Consider the following 16,399-nt stretch of genomic DNA (forward strand, 5'->3'; position numbering starts at 1 on the left):
TAAAAGATCACAGCTCTAGAAGAAAGGCATTAGAAGAATGCAATCATAAATGTGGCCTTTAAAACATTTTAATGCAATGGAATAATGTTACACTTTCTGAATCGGGGCTACTCATCAAGGCTTTCTTTTTGTAGCCACTTGGTGGATGGATTGTGCAAGATTAATTTATTATACAAAAATAAAACAATCCCACCACTTATACGAAACATTTTGGTAACACCTCTTATCATTTGCCATGTTGTTTAAAAAAATCTTATCTGGTTTCAAGCCCTGCATTTGAGGGGGGAACATGTTATCAATCCCATTCTTTCTGAAAGGATAAAAGGATAAATTCCCTGGGATATAAGGAGATCTAGGAAGATAACAGATTCTCAAGGGTGAGACAGAGTTCTTAAAAAAATTAACTCTGACATGAAAAACTAAGGAAATGTTGGAACGACATTTTGAGTAACAGCACAGTAATAAAGGCATTTAAAATAAACGTGGTGTGTTTTTATATCATGGGAAAACACAGAAACACAATGCAGATCATTAAGCATGCGCTCCTCCACCCATTCGGAGGCAACTAAAAGTTGTCTGAAACAATGCATAGTGTTTTGAATACGTGTGAACACTCACTAAGCAATCTCAATTCTATTTCTTCCCCCCCAATACACATGATACATAATCTGGTATTCACTATAAACCTTTTCAAATATTCAGTGAATGTGGGGGCCAGGGGGAGAATCAGGAACATGCCCACTGTGAGCCATGACCGTTCAGCAAGTAAGGCAGCAACATGGGTCTGAGAAGCAAGAAAACAATCATGAGGGCAAGCCAAAAGTCTCCCCACAGGCCCCAAAATGGTTCCCTTGGCCAGGCAACTAACAGTCAATAAAGGAGGAGTGTGAAAAATGAGGGTGCAGTTGACACAGCTTCTCACTGCTTAAGTCAGGGGTGATAGACAGACCTGACTAAATTTTCCAGACACATGAAAAGGTAATCGGCAAGAATGTAATCTTGTCATGTGCAAATTAGATAGATACAGTTCATTAAAGCAAATGGCATAACTCTAAATTTAAATATTTCAGATGATGATCTCTCCCTTTTGCACACAGATACATTCACAGTCGGGGACGCAGGTGGCGCTGTGGGTTAAAGCCTCAGCGCCTAGGACTTGCCGATCGAAAGGTCGGCGGTTCGAATCCCTGCGGCGGGGTGCGCTCCCGCTGCTCGGTCCCAGCGCCTGCCAACCTAGCAGTTCGAAAGCACCTCCGGGTGCAAGTAGATAAATAGGGACCGCTTACCAGCGGGAAGGTAAACGGCGTTTCCATGTGCGGCTCTGGCTCGCCAGATGCAGCTTTGTCACGCTGGCCACGTGACCCGGAAGTGTCTCCGGACAGCGCTGGCCCCTGGCCTCTTAAGTGAGATGGGCGCACAACCCCAGAGTCTGTCAAGACTGGCCCGTACGGGCAGGGGTACCTTTACCTTTACCTTTACATTCACAGTCATGACACCAAACAGTTTACTTCCCTGTGAGTCCTTGGGTTAGATTCCAAAGCCTTAGGTCAGGGATCAAAAACATGTGGCCCTCCAGATTTTATTGCACTCTAACCCCTCTCAGCCCCAACCAGCAAAGACAATGGTGAAACGTGGTGGGGACTGTAGTCCAGCAACATCTAGGCCAGGGGGTCAGCAAACCTTTTCAGCAGGGGGCCGGTCCACTGTCCCTCAGATCTTGTGGGGGGCCGGACTATATTTTTTTGGGGGGGGATGAACAAATTCCTATGCCCCACAAATAACCCATAGATGCATTTTAAATAAAAGGACACATTCTAATCATGTAAAAAAACACTGATTCCTGGAACGTCCATGGGCCGGATTGAGAAGGCGATTGGGCTGGATCCGGCCCCCAGGCCATAGTTTGCCTACCCATGATCTAGGGGGTAATAGGTTTCTCATCCCCGCGTTAGGTTTGTATCAATGGATCCATGTATACTACAGAATTATTCCCTTTTGTTTCTTTTGCTGAGCACAGATCATAGGAACAATGCAGATGAATGTCTACCCTGATTGGCAGCTGCTCTTCAGGATTTTTGATAGGGTTTTCTCCCAGTCCAGCTCGGGGATGCTGAGGACTGAATCTGGGACCTTCTCCATTCAGAGTAGAAGCTCTGCCACTGCTTTCTGCTTTCCCTCTCTTAAAAGATAGCCATCACAGATCTCAAGTGCAACCAGCTGTATGCTAAAGTTGCAATCCATCAGTTGAAGACCAACAATAAGTGAAATAGAAGTCACTGCATCTTACTTGTAGTGTAGCACTGAAAAGAGACAAACTGCCCCAGAATAAAATAAATGATTCCAAGATCAGGGGATCAGTAGTGCAACCTTCTGCCCTGCCAGTCCCAAAGGGGACCTGCCACCACTGTGTATACTGAGCTGGATTGAGCAATTGTCTGAATCATCATATGGCAACATCATGTGCTCCTTAATGACCTTTGAGGTCCTTTCGAGCTCTGTGATTGGTTTTCTTTCTCATAGCACTGATCTACCATGACTGCAAATTGTCCTGTGCTTGCAAAGTTGTTTCCCCAGAGTGGCTGGGGAAACCCAGCCACATGGACGGGGTATTAATAATAATAATAATAATAATAACAACAACAACAACAACAACAACAACAATTATTATTATTAGCAGCAGCAGCAGCAAGGAGGTGCTCAAGATACACAGGATGTGTGAACATTAGGGGCAAAATTGGATCATGGCCCTAAAACAGGCTACCTTTATAGTTGTGACAGGCTAGCATAATTTTCCTTCTGAAAAGTCCACAGAGCTCTATCAGACATTTCACTTGTCCTTTCTTGACAGGATAAAAGACACTGGGCCACATTATTTCCTCTGGTTTGAGAGGTTGTCTGGCATTTGCTCATAGCTCACATAAATCTGGCAGGAGTGATTTCTCTTATTTGAATGTACTTGATGTTGAGGATTTAAAGATTACCTTCAAGTATTGGCCAGCTACTGCTAGCCTTGATACTTGGCATTCATCATTTATGAAAGGCTATTTTCGCTTCCTAGGCCCAGTATTAACCCACAAACAACCTTTCTTGGATTTTGAGATGTTGTCAGTCATATTAAAAACTGCTGTGGCAACATTTTAGGTTTGCTAGAATTTTACAGTAAAATCTATATCTCGCATTTTCCATCCTATACGACACCCTCAGGTGTCACAAAAACAAAAACAAGAGAATAAAACCATAAAACAATCAGCAGAATAATGAAGAGCAGCAAAAGTTAACCAAAGCTCAAAACAAATAGATCAAATTCAAAGGGCATTATCATAAAAAAGCTTACCTAAACAGAACGGGAAGAGTTAAGCGTTCCACTACTGTCAGCCGCCTCTCCAGGGCTAAGACATTTTGCTGCCTGAGGCGAAGGGCAAAATGGCATCCCATGCACTCCCATTCCACTTACAGTCAATTGAGTTGAATCTTACTTCAGTACTGGCAGTGAGACAACATTCTTCACAGGCTAGCACAGTGGGCACAGGGCCACAAAACACACAGTATTGTCCTCCAACATCCTGACTCCCAGCATCTGTTGCCTGAGGTGGCCACAGCACTCTGCCAAATGGTAGGGCTGGCCCTACAAGTCTTCTCTTCAAACACATATCCCCAGCAGCGTAGGGAGATGTGACCATGCACGCTGACTCTGCGCACAACATCCTCTCTGTACTCGGTGTGCCATTCTACCACTGACCTTTGCACGTTTAGTCAGACCATTTGCCCATGCAGCCTTCTGTAACTGCCTGTAGGTCTCTGGAGTTTCAGCTACGGGTTTGTTGCAGCCATACTACCTGAGATTATTTTTATTGAAGATGCCAGGGGTCAAATCAGGGACCATGTGCTTTACTATTGTGCTAGGAAGGTCAGTGCGGTGCAGTCATTCCAGTGGAACCAGTCTAGCACTCCTGCCACTGTGTCCACACTGCCACAGCCTCCCCACCATGTCACTCACCCTCTCCTTTCTGACAGGCAGCAGCAGCACCCTCCCTTTGCTGGGAAGTTAGGAGGGTGGTTCCACCCCACCAGGCAAACCACTTTGGGATGGGAGGGAACCCTCAGAAATAGTCCCATATGTGGCCATTTGTCATGGCTGCTTTAGCCGAGATTCCTGCATTTCAGGGGGTTGGACTAGATGACACTTGGGATCCCATCCAACTCTACAATTATATGATTCTATGAGTACGCTTTAGTTACTCTGTAATTTTAGCATTGTTGGAAATGACTCTGTGTTGAATTAGACGTGTTCCACAACATATTGGAGCAGAATTTTCTATGTACTTGCACGGAAGTGGTATTTTTTTTGCTGGCGCACTCATGTATTTCTAACTCAGATGTGAATAATTCCTAAGCTGCACATCACCCTCTTCCTTAGATTACTTCACGGCCTCTTGCATTAAACAAATCTGAAGTTTCTAGGCCAATCTATGTTTTAGATATGATGTGAGAAAAAAGCATTAGGCAACTCTTCTAAACTGAAATAACACTTACTTTCCCTAAAACTCATTCCTTAGAAATGGCTTTTCCGGTTTGCAGCAGAACCTACCCTCAACTATTCATCCGGCCACCACAGATCTCACCTGTGCAATCTGAACTACATCTGCCCTGTTCATGAGCAAGTAGTTCTAAAAGTTCTCTGTAGCGCCTTTACAGCAGTGCTATGTTAAATGGCCATTTAAAGCCATAGTTTAGATGCAGTGTGTCACCTGCATGCAGAGCGTCCCAGGTTCAATCCCTGACATAATCAGGTTGGGCTGGGAATGTCCACTGCAAGACTGGATAGATAACACTGAACTACATGGACCAATGATCTGATTCAGTATAAGGCAGTGTTCCTAAAATTCTGCCATACCACAGAACTCAAAACACTCAGAATGGACTTCAAGGCTGACCAAGACCCTTGTTTTTATCCCTATCTACTCGGTCCCTGCTCCTGCCAACCTAGCAGTTCGAAAGCACGTCAAAGTGCAAGTAGATAAATAGGTACCGCTCCAGTGGGAAGATAAACGGCGTTTCCGTGCGCTGCTCTGGTTCGCCAGAAGCGGCTCAGTCATGCTGGCCACATGACCCGGAAGCTGTACGCCGGCTCCCTCGGCCAATAAAGCGAGATGAGCGCTGCAACCCCAGAGTCGATCACGACTGGACCTAATGGTCGGGGGTCCCTTTACCTTTACTCCCTGAAGTAGAGCTTTCAAGTATTTTACCCTGATGCCATCTTTAAGCACAAAGGATCAGGAAGGAAAGGAAGATCCCATGTCAGAAATAAAGCAAATACAGGATTTGGGTTGGGGCAACAAGACCAGGTCCTTCAAAACAACTCAGGGAGCAGCGCTGCACAGAAAGAGCTTTAAATAAATCAGACCAGAGGTCATACTTATGCCAGTCAGGATTTCTCATGAAACAGGTGAATTGCTAAGCCAGCTGATTTGAGGCTCAGTTATTGCAAATTGTAACTGAGCCACAATGCTTAGATACAAGAGTTACACAGAGGGAGTCCACTTCATCCACAAACATCACAGCTCTGTAGGGCTCAACTGAACAGAAATCACATATCCGTAGTGTGGGATTGAAAATAGCAAGCCTTACTGAAAATTAAGCAGAAAATTATTTCTCTCAACCCGAGGTGAACTGCAAGGCAGCCTTTGTACTATAAGTGACTGGATTGGGTAAGGATCAGATTTATTTATTTCATAACAATGATGCACTTCCCTGGAAATACCACCAATGTTTAATTTTGTGGTATCTTTTTTCATATTTCCTCTAGACTTTCGTCTAGCTTAATAGCTAAAGATGCATCTATAATATTTATTTATTTACTTCATTTATTAATCACTTTCCAGTAAACATCCCCATTCTAACCATATAACACACAGAAATACAATTTATAGGCCAATATGCGTTGATGGTTAGAAAAATGCTTGCTTCAATTAACACTGAGAGCTTCTTAGGGCTGGTGGCTACTAGCTAATCTGGAGCTACACACATCCCCTGCTTGCTTGGGCAGTGGAAAAATAGTCTGAAATGTGAAGCTGAAATGTAGCCAACAAAGGAGGCATAAGTTTATTTGTTTGTTTTAAGATGGAGATTTTCCAACTAGATTGAAAGAAGGAACTGAAAAGGGATTTGAAGGATACATTGTATGATGAAAATTCTACCTCATTGTCTAGTTTGTTTCATGTGCTTCTTCAATCATAATGATAATTATATAATTACTGTTATTTTTATCTGTTTTTGCAAGGACAAAGTAATCCAAGTATCAAAACTTTCCATACTTCCAGCCTAGCACCAAAGAACTGGTGTAAAAGCTGAGTACCGTATCCTGCAAATGCAGTCCAAATTGCCGTAGCTACATGCCTGCAGTCATTAGTTCAGCTGTTTTATCCAGAAACAGAAAGCTATCATACCAGCATTGTACACTAGGAGAGGGTTAACTTCCTTCTGAATGCAAAATGCCCTCATGGGAATGGAATGTGTAGTGTTTGTAAGTGGCTGTGCCCCAGAATCCTTTGAGAGACTTCTGACTACCGAATGTTAACAATCAGTATTATTAAAGAACAATTGATGGCCTGTAACCAAACAACAGAAACTAATTACTGGAAAACTTTTATTGTACTTTAATTACTGGGCCTCTTTGTCAATTAGCAGGAGAGAGAGGCAGAGGGAAAGTGAGAGACTCATTTTATAGTAACAATAAATTTTCTAGAACCACAATCATCAGCTGCTGAAAAAGTGAGTCCATTAATGCATAATATTAAGGCATCAGCCTAACTAACAAACAAACGTGGAATTGCTTTAACAAATAAACACTCCATGGAATATAATGATTTCTTCTCATGGTGCCAGTGCCATCAGACACACTTGCCTTATGTTTTAATCTGACTTTAACACTGTATTGCTTCTATGAACATTTCTGTTTTGAATCTTACAAAAGACACTGAACTTAAGGCTGGAAAAATGAGAAACCCCAAAAAGGGAAAGTGACATACCATTCCATCCATTCAAAATTCAAAGAAGTGCAAATTTGAAAATATGGCTATATTTTGGTTTGCATATTGTATCAGGAACAGCAGTGTAGGCAGATTTGTCTTTAAATGCAAAATGAATTGAATTTCTTCCCCATTTTTAGGTGAGTGTAAAGAAGGGGGCTGGAAAAGAGTGCACTCCCTGGTATGGGAGATCAGGATTGGAATAGGCTTGGAGAATGCTGCTGACCAGTCATTGGGCCTTATGTAAATAGAACACTCCCCCGCCCCCTGTCTCACATCCTGCCTGGACCAGTTTTGGCTTCCTGAGTACCCCTATATCTGAGTCAGTACTGTAACCAGACTTTTCATGTTTGAGGCCATACTCTCCGCCCTTGGGCCTCAGTATCACAGAAATTCCAAAGAAACATCTTTTCTGTGGGAATATGCTGTTTTAAATGTGCACTTTATGTTTGACTTATAAAAGGATGTCACATAGAGAAGGGAGAAAGGTTGTTTTCTGCTGCTCCAGAGAAGTGGACACGGAGCAATGGTTCCAAATTACAAGAAAAAAGATTCCACCTAAACATTAGGAAGAACTTCCTGACAGTAAGAGCTGTTCGACAGTGGAATTTGCTGCCAAGGAGTGTGGTGGAGTCTCCTTCTTTGGAGGTCTTTAAGCAGAGGCTTGACAACCATATGTCAGGAGTGCTCTGATGGTGTTTCCTGCTTGGCAGGGGGTTGGACTCGATGGCCCTTGTGGTCTCTTCCAACTCTATGATTCTATGATTCTATGACTTCCGTTGGTAATGTTTTCTTTTGAAATGTTTAAGATAATTTCTTGTGTTGAATGAACATTTTGTAGTTGACCTCCTTTGCAATGTTTTATTTAAAAAATTTTAAGGTAATATTTTAGTTTCCTGTTAATTATGTTGCTTTGAATGTATACTTTGTATTTGACTTTCTCCAGCAATGTTTTATTCTGGCTTGTTTTATTTGATGTTTTAATGTGTTGTAGACCATTTTGAGATTTTTCCTTAAAAATATAAAAGCAGTATAGAAATAAAATGAATAATAATAATAATATACTTATATAAGACGGGACATGGCTGGTGCTGTGGTCTAAACCACTGAGCCTCTTGGGCTTGCCGATTGCAAGGTTGGCGGTTTGAATCCCCGGGACGGGGTGAGTTCCCGTTGCTCTGCCCCAGTTCCTGCCAACCTAGCAGTTGGAAAGCACACCAGTGCAAGTAGATAAATAGGTACAGCTCTGGTGGGAAGGTAAATGGCGTTTCTGTGCGCTGCTCTGGTTTTGGTGTTCCGTTGCGCCAGAAGTGGCTTAGTCATGCTGGTCACATGACCCGGAAAAACTGTCTGCAGACAAACGCCGGCTCCCTCAGCCTGTAAAGCGAGATGAGCACCGCAACCCCAGAGTAGTCTGCGACTGGACTTAACTGTCAGGAGTCCTTTACCTTTACCTTTTTATGTAATATAAAGCAAAAGTTAACCCTGTACTGATGAATATCAGGACACTTCATTTATGAATGTGTATAGCTACTGAGTATAGTCATTGCTCTGTTTCACCCACCACCTAGAAAACATGTCCTATTTTTTCAAAACGAAAAGAAAATATTGCATAATTTTACCTGTTAATAACTTTAAATATATCACAGTTATTATGTGGGGGGAAATGCACTAACCCCTGTCCCAGCTGCCCCTGGTGCAGGTAACCTTATTGCCTGCCTCTCATTAGGCTCATTACCATTGTTCCTTGGAGGGTGTGTTTATCTCATTCCCCACCCCTGGCTAAAATCTGCTATGAGTACATGGAAAATACTGGCCTCCTCAAAACAGGACATAAAAAGGAAAGTAGTCCATTGGCACTGCATACAGACACATGATCTTGCCCCAGAGTGATCAAAGAGAATAGGAGGGGAAGCAACATATTTTCAGCATGTTCAACATACACTAATGACCTGAATTTGTGGTTGCACTGGGATAAGGAAGTGGCAAGTAGCTTATAAATTTGTCACAGCCTGTCTTATTTTATATTGCTTGAATAGATTGGGTTTTGAGCAATCGGGAGAATCCAGACTAGTGCCTGTAGGTGAATTTAATAAGAACTGTAATCTATACTCTCTTGACACTTTCATACATACATGATGATGCACAGTAATAGTGAATCCTATAAAGATCAAACCAAACCAAATAGGATATAAAGAATTTCTCACAGGGCATTTAACAGGCAAATGAGGTACAAATACTTCAAACCCAAACTTCTTTGAGGATTTGGTTAAGACCAAGTTGCTTTCTTGTATGGTGTTTGTACACACACCTATGTGTGTGTATAATACCTATAGTTAGGTAAGGCACAAATTCTGCAGAGTAATTTACACCCCCTGCATATCAGTCATGGTTAAACCAGGAAAAAAATCATAATGCAAACCAAATGGATAACAGAGAGCAGTCATATAGGAATGACTGAATTAAGTCACTGCCTGCCTGTAGCATTGGCTGCCTAAAGAGTAATGGGATGCTTATTCAGGAAAGATGAGAATGATACAGATCTGTATGGTAGCAAGGCAGGAGACATCTGTGTGCACCCAGTCCAAGCCAAACTACCTGCAAGTGATTCTTCTCCCCCTTATTCTTTCATGCAACCACTTTCCCCTTTATCCTCATCCAAATTGTCTACCAGCTGCAGTACTTTGTTGTCAATTGAAAAGGTGACCAGTTCTCCAAAATGTAGTCATGGTAAAAAGCAGTCTTAGGGAAAGACGCAGGCTTGTGTTGCTTGCCTGTAGTGAACCGTGGAGTGATGCTAACACATTTTTAAAAATTGTGATTTATTTATTTTTAGCAACTCACAAATACGGAAGAATGAGCAAAAGAACCAGTACCAGTAAAAGAACATTTATGAAAAAGGGAGGAAATATATAAAGAAGGGAGGGAGAAGGAGGTGTGTCATTATATTTTAGGCACATGGAATAAATAAATATATATATATACGTTAAAGTTATGACTACCAAGCAGAAGTCTTAAGAAAAGCTGGCCCAAGGTCTTCAAGTTTGCCTTTATTATGATCACAACTGAGATAGATAGGTTCAAGGATTGGAAATCATTAAGCATAACTATGGTTGAAAGGCAAGCATGCAGTGTGGTGGTGCACAGGTACACACAGCAGTTTTGCTTCACCTCCAGTGAAGAAAGCAAGCAAGGAGCATTAAGCCAAGAACATGCTCACAGCTTGTTTGGAGAGAGGCAAACCATGAGCCCTGGATTGGATGTAATGCTAAACCAAACAATGGCTTAGCTCTCAGTGGCGCAGCAACAGAAGGAGTGGGAAAGTGACCTAGCCACAATTTTTGCCCCTCACATTGGCATGCTGCACATTCACCTTTAAACCATTGTTAACCTTAAACATGGTTCAAAGTGATATCTGATCCAGGCCACAGTCTTCTCCTTCCAGTGCTGGTTAAAACTAGCACAAATGCTGAGCCACAGACTGAATTCTGCATGGATCTATTCTCAACCTGACATTGTTTGTGAAACAGCATTTGCCGAAATACAAAGTGTTTGGAGTAAGGGGTTTTCCGCCATTGTTGCCGTCTTTTTTTATGTTAGCAACAGGGATGGGCAAATCTGTCAATTTTAGTTTCTCTGCATCTCATTTTTCCAATCTTAAATTCAGTTCTCCACATTTCCACATCAGTTTAATTTTTTAAAACCCTCATGAAAATTCATCATCCTTTTAATGTGAATTTCTCCTAATATACACATTTTTATTTCCAATTTTGTCCAATATGCACATTTTTTGGTAAGTCAATTTTCTTTGGTAAAATGCATTTTTGTGTGTTATTTTCATTAACACATTCCTTTTTAAAGCACACTTTACCCTAGTGTAAATATTTTTGTACGAATTATTTGGCTGAATGATTGCACTGCACGATTTAGAGAAAGTGCAGTACACATTATTTAGGAAAGTGCAAATTAGGTAGGTTCTCTTTTAAATGCAAACTGGATCAAATTTCTTCCCCAACCCCTGGTTAGCAATTGTCTCACAAAGTTGAGCAAATGTACATTGGCAGCGGCCACACAGCAGATAGACTCTTCCTTGCTCAGATAGACACTTCCTTCCTCATCACTCCCCTCACTAACAGTGTTGATATTGCAGTGTCCCAAGTGCACAGCGGAATGATGAGGAATACGTGCCAACATGCTCTATATTGCTTTATTTACATTTCAAAGCTGGTAGGTTACAGAAAAACATCTTGCCTCTGCCGGAGCAGAAAAAGCATCCTCTCTCCTCTAAATCACGGAGAGAACAACAGACACTGAACTGCAAAGAACAGTGAAAAACAGGAAACCAGTGTACGTCACATCCAGTCTCCCTTTCCCGTGAGAAAACCCAACAGCAATTGACTGTGGAATGTAAACACCTGTCTCGTGACAAGCACTTTCGCTGCACAGTGAAGAGAGCAGAAACCAACAAACAGAACCTTCCCTTTTCACCAAAAGATGTTACCACGGTAAAGTCTACCTCAAATGCAGGAAACGTGTTTCCTGCCCCCCACCAAACCTTCAGTACACTATAGACTTCCCTTTGTAAAGATCTTTAATGACGACAAGTACTCAGGGCAGTACTTTTGTGCCTGATACAAAAGAATAAAAACTATTGAACTATTTTGTGGCAGTAGGATTCATCTGGCCTTTTGGTCCTTTTTGCCTGATTGTGGCGTCTCCCCACCCCCACTCCCTTCCTCCCTCTTATTCCAAGATGAATGGATTCATTCCCTTGTGAAGTTCCAGACCGCACATAACAAAACCACCGAAAATCACTGCGACAGCTACATGCTGCTATATCACGTCCATATCTATAAACAGATGCTGGGGGCAGCATTTACCTGTTGGATTATGGAAACCCATCTCACCCTTCACTTTGTTTTTCCACAGCCCAAAGTATTTTTTGTAAAGAGGAAAAGCTGGTAAGTTAATCTCTCTCACATAAAAATGATAAAACCCACTGTCAACAGTAATGGCATGTAACAGCTACCTGTGGTACCACCTCGTTTCAAAAATGACATGACAGTGGGAGTGAGCTAGTTTCAAGACCAAATACATAGGGAGAATGTGCTCAGGGGAATGCACTCCCAGTGGGCTGGTTCATCAATCAACAAACACCATTTGATTTTCTGTACATTTGTTTGGGATGCATTTAATGACTGGCGGGTGAATGTGTGACCCACTGGAAAACATTGCACCTGCAACGATGTGTTCATTTGCACTTGATGTGCATGTGTGAACGAGACCAGACAATGCTGGAGGACTATTGGAACATTTAAGTCAACATGAGCATCTGCAAAGAATCCTATGCACCACATACTACAGGTTGAGGCCAATGCAGGGTTATGCTAGCTCCCAGTCTGAGCTTCAAATGGTATCAAAGGCAGTTTGAGTGCCTTTCAGATCCTAAGTGCTGTGGTGAGCAGAGTGGACTGGAACTGTCATCCATGTGCTGCTGGCCTCCAGGCTGGGTTACTGCAGTGCACTCAATTTGGGGCTTCCCATGATGTTGGTCCATGCAAGATGTGGTGGCTCGACTGCTTGCTGGCACAGGATATTATTAGCCTACCAGGCTAAGTTTGCTGTGCTGGTTTGAGTGTTTAAAACCTTATACAGTTTGGTGCCAGGATTCCTGAAATATCTTCTCACCACTTATATACCCAAATTGATCACTGTGCTCTGCAGATAACATCTTATCAGAAGGTTGCTTCTGTACATTATAGAAATTGGGCCTTTAGCATTGTGGCGCCCTGTGTTTTAAAATTGTCTTCCCTTGAATATTAGACAAGCAGCATCTCTGCTGTCTTTTTGGTGCCCACAGAAAACTTTCCCCTTTCAAAAAACCTTTTAAGTTGAGATCTTTCCCAGTCTGCATCTGCATTGGAATTATTTTTAAGATTTTAAAAGATTATTTTATTTTTTTAATCACTTGTTTACTGCCCTGGGCTCCTTGCAATGCTATTCTCTGGTCAAATAAGGTGTCACAAAAATGCATATTGTAAATATTGTTTTTTAAAAAATGCATATATTGATGAAAACATACAAAAAAAATTGAATATATCAGGCAAAACCAATTTGCAAAATACGTATATAAGGGCAAAACCAGATCCTAAAATGTGTTTATTAGAAGAAATTTGCACTATGCTGTTGAATTTCCACGAGGACTTTAAAAAGAAATTGCAAATTGATGGAGAAAGGCGTGGAACTGAACTGAAGAGTGGAAAAATGAGAGATGGAGAGAAACCAAAAATGGCAGATTTGCCCATTTCCCTCCCTTCATTGGTATATATGAATATTATTATTATTAATATTATTATTAATATTATTAATATTATTAATATTACAACTTTATAATTTATTAAATTCGTATACTGTCCTATACCCATAGATCTCAGGGCAGTTCACAACATAATAAGGCTTATCTCTTTGAATAACCAACCTTAAATGATTGAGGTACAGTTAGCACCAGATAGCATACATGTATTGTAGTTAAACTTCCTTGGAGGAACATATAAGATTAATACACAATAGGCATATTCAAAGTTTCATAGGACAAGAAACAAAGAAGGCTTTGGTAGCCCCACTTTTTCACTGCTACACCTTTTTTCTAGCCACATGATGTCAGCAGCTTCTGGAAAACCCTGCACTGCACACAACCAGTGCAGATGGCGGCCGCGATTTGTATTCTGGCACCATTTGGAGCCTTGGTTTGCATCCTGATCTAGGGATAAGAGTTATGAGGTGCAAGAGCTAGTCTCATCTGTCCTAAATCCCCGGGGATATGTAGCAAAGGGCCTCATCCTGTTACACTAAGCCGCAAAAGAGCCTCCACCCCACTGGTTTCCTCCCATTGCTTATCTTATCTGATTAGGCCAAGAATCTCTATTATCCTCAGACCCCCCTACCCCAAGTACAATAGAACCACAGTGTTTATGTGTTATACTCTATCTTGTTTCACAACCTGGATATTTTTAGGTGAACTCTATAAACTCTAGGATTAAGTACATAGTGCTTAATGGAACTCCCCCTCCCCTTTGCTCTCTAATGTCAAGTCTCATACCCCTTGAGCCAAAGCAATAATGTTGAATCAGACATTTTTTTAAAAAATATGCTTCTCCCCTCCCCTTTGCTCCCTTCTTTTTTACAGTGCAGGAAAGGATCTGGTTAGTGTAGTCTGGGAATATAGGAAAGGCAAACACCTGCCTTTGTACAGTACAGGGCAGCTGCTATTGTTAGGTCAGAATGCTGTCTGTGGCTGTATGGACCAATAGTTTTATCTCCTCCTGGAAGGAAGGTTTCTGAGTCTTATAGCTAAGAAGCTAACAAGCTTTCCTTTTTGCTTTGCAGAATTTAATTTTCTTTATATTTCTGAAGTTCAGCGGGTGAGTGCCATCGCTTATGTAGCCAAAACAGCTTTGCCCCTACTCAAGAGGGTGGAATCGGCAGACGCTGAGAGACCCCAAGGTTTGTCAAAGTACTAAAATCTTTAGAGCAAATCCCAAGGGACCCAAAAAAACAATGCAACGAAAACTGTGTGTATTCAGTGGCCATGGCCATTGGGGGTTGGGGCGGAAAAGTGAGGGGGAATGTTTTGTAGGAGAGGGGAGCATGGTCAATGGCTGATTGGCTGAAGCCATGAACAGAAGCTCCCTGTAGCAGCCAGCCTACATTGCCAAGTTGGCTTCTGAACACTGCTCCTACACCACACCCAGCTTCCCCTCCCAGTCTCCGTAACCAAAAAGCAACACAGTCCTATCCATGCTACACTGCCAGCCACTACTGCAACATTTCGTTGCAAGTTCTATTTGTTCTTCGGAATACATAAACTATCCTGTGCCTGTGATCCTTTGATCCCAGCTATAACATGGAAACAACTCACAACCCCTGCAGCCAACATTTCTCCAGGAAGCCTAAGGCAGCAACACAGGGTTCCAATATGGTCTCCCATTGACTCAGATCTACTTAGCTTCAGCAAGTTCACATATGTCTTCATACCCTCAACATGGGTAAAGGCTACATTTCACATTATTTTGGAGAAGTCTGTATGTGTAATTTTAAAACACTACTACTACTACTACTACTACTACTACTAATTATTATTAATATTTTAACATTTTATCCCACCTTGGTATCAAATAGATGAAAGAATAACAGTATTAAATGAGGATGGAAAAAGGTGAAACACAAGTAAACTTTATTCACATATGTATCGTTGCTGTCAAAGCTATTAAAATTTGATCTCCCAGAGAAAGCCAATTTAAATTTCAAGATCAATGATGTTTCACATTCAAAATATGTGAGCTGAGAAACTACACTTTGTTTTTCACATCCCACTTACCTGTGAGTAAGTCTAATTGAACTCAGTGGAATGTGCCTCTTAGTAGAGATGTATAGGATTGCATTGTCAACCAATTATCAAAATGAAAGTTAAAGGGCAGCTTGAAACATTTCAAACTGCAACTGTCACCGTTGCTTTGGATGACACATTTTGCATGCAGTCCACATCTTGTTAAAGTCAATGGCAAGTCTAATGGATCTGGATTGCACAGAGTGGTACCAGAAATGTGGAATTATTCTTACCTGAACATACTGAGGAAATCAGATGATCTCATCTTGACAGGGTCATAGCAATTAGAAGATTAACTTACGGAGGTCCAAAATGCAGGGGAGAGGCTTTTTTCATTTTCTTTTTAGATCTAAATGCTATAAGCAATTCATAAAGCAACAGGCATTACATTACTACACAATAGAGCAGCTCAAGATATTCTGCAAAAGCAGACTGTTCCATTGGCACCCAAAAATTACAGATTCAGACTCTTCCTACTAATAACAATGTTACCTCATTAAACACTAACCTCCCCTTATCTCAAAAATACTGGAAAAACACAAGACCCAAAATATTCAAAAATCCACTTTTTATTATAATGCCCTCAGAATAACAACTCACAATACAATTCTTCAGTTTTAAAGGATGGGAAATCTCTCACATCTCTAATACAAAAGAATGCATTAGCTCCTGTCCATTCTGCATGTTATGATCTTTGATTCATAGACAATTCTCTCTCTCTCGCTCGCTTACGTATAACATGCTTGTCTGTCTTTACCCATTATGGAAGTTCTCCCACTTGCTCGGGCCAAAGGGTGGTGGTGGAATGTTTGGCAAGGGCTTATGAAGTTTGCTGCAGTGCAGTGGTACAGTTTTATATTTAACCTGAGCTCCACTGGTTCATCCAACTTTCCTCCTTCCAACTCCATCCCATTGTTGAAGAACTGCCATATTATGAGGGTTATATTTTCTTGGCAATATAAGATGGGGGTTTGGGGGTTTGGGG

At 41.6% G+C, this 16,399-nt stretch overlaps 1 protein-coding gene across 1 annotated transcript in view; it reads right to left on the minus strand.

The window, feature by feature from the left end:
* The window catches only part of TOX2 (TOX high mobility group box family member 2), a 259,364-nt gene extending 243,695 nt beyond the window's left edge, over window positions 1–15,669 (minus strand). The window contains exon 1 of the mRNA XM_079979446.1: window positions 15,648–15,669. The gene's annotated coding sequence lies outside the window, so the exon portion shown is untranslated. The remainder of the gene's footprint in view (window positions 1–15,647) is intronic.
* Window positions 15,670–16,399: the final 730 nt, after the last annotated feature.

The sequence above is a fragment of the Podarcis cretensis genome (genome assembly GCF_951804945.1).
Source record: "Podarcis cretensis genome assembly, chromosome: 6".
NCBI classification, from domain to species: Eukaryota; Metazoa; Chordata; class Lepidosauria; order Squamata; family Lacertidae; genus Podarcis; species Podarcis cretensis.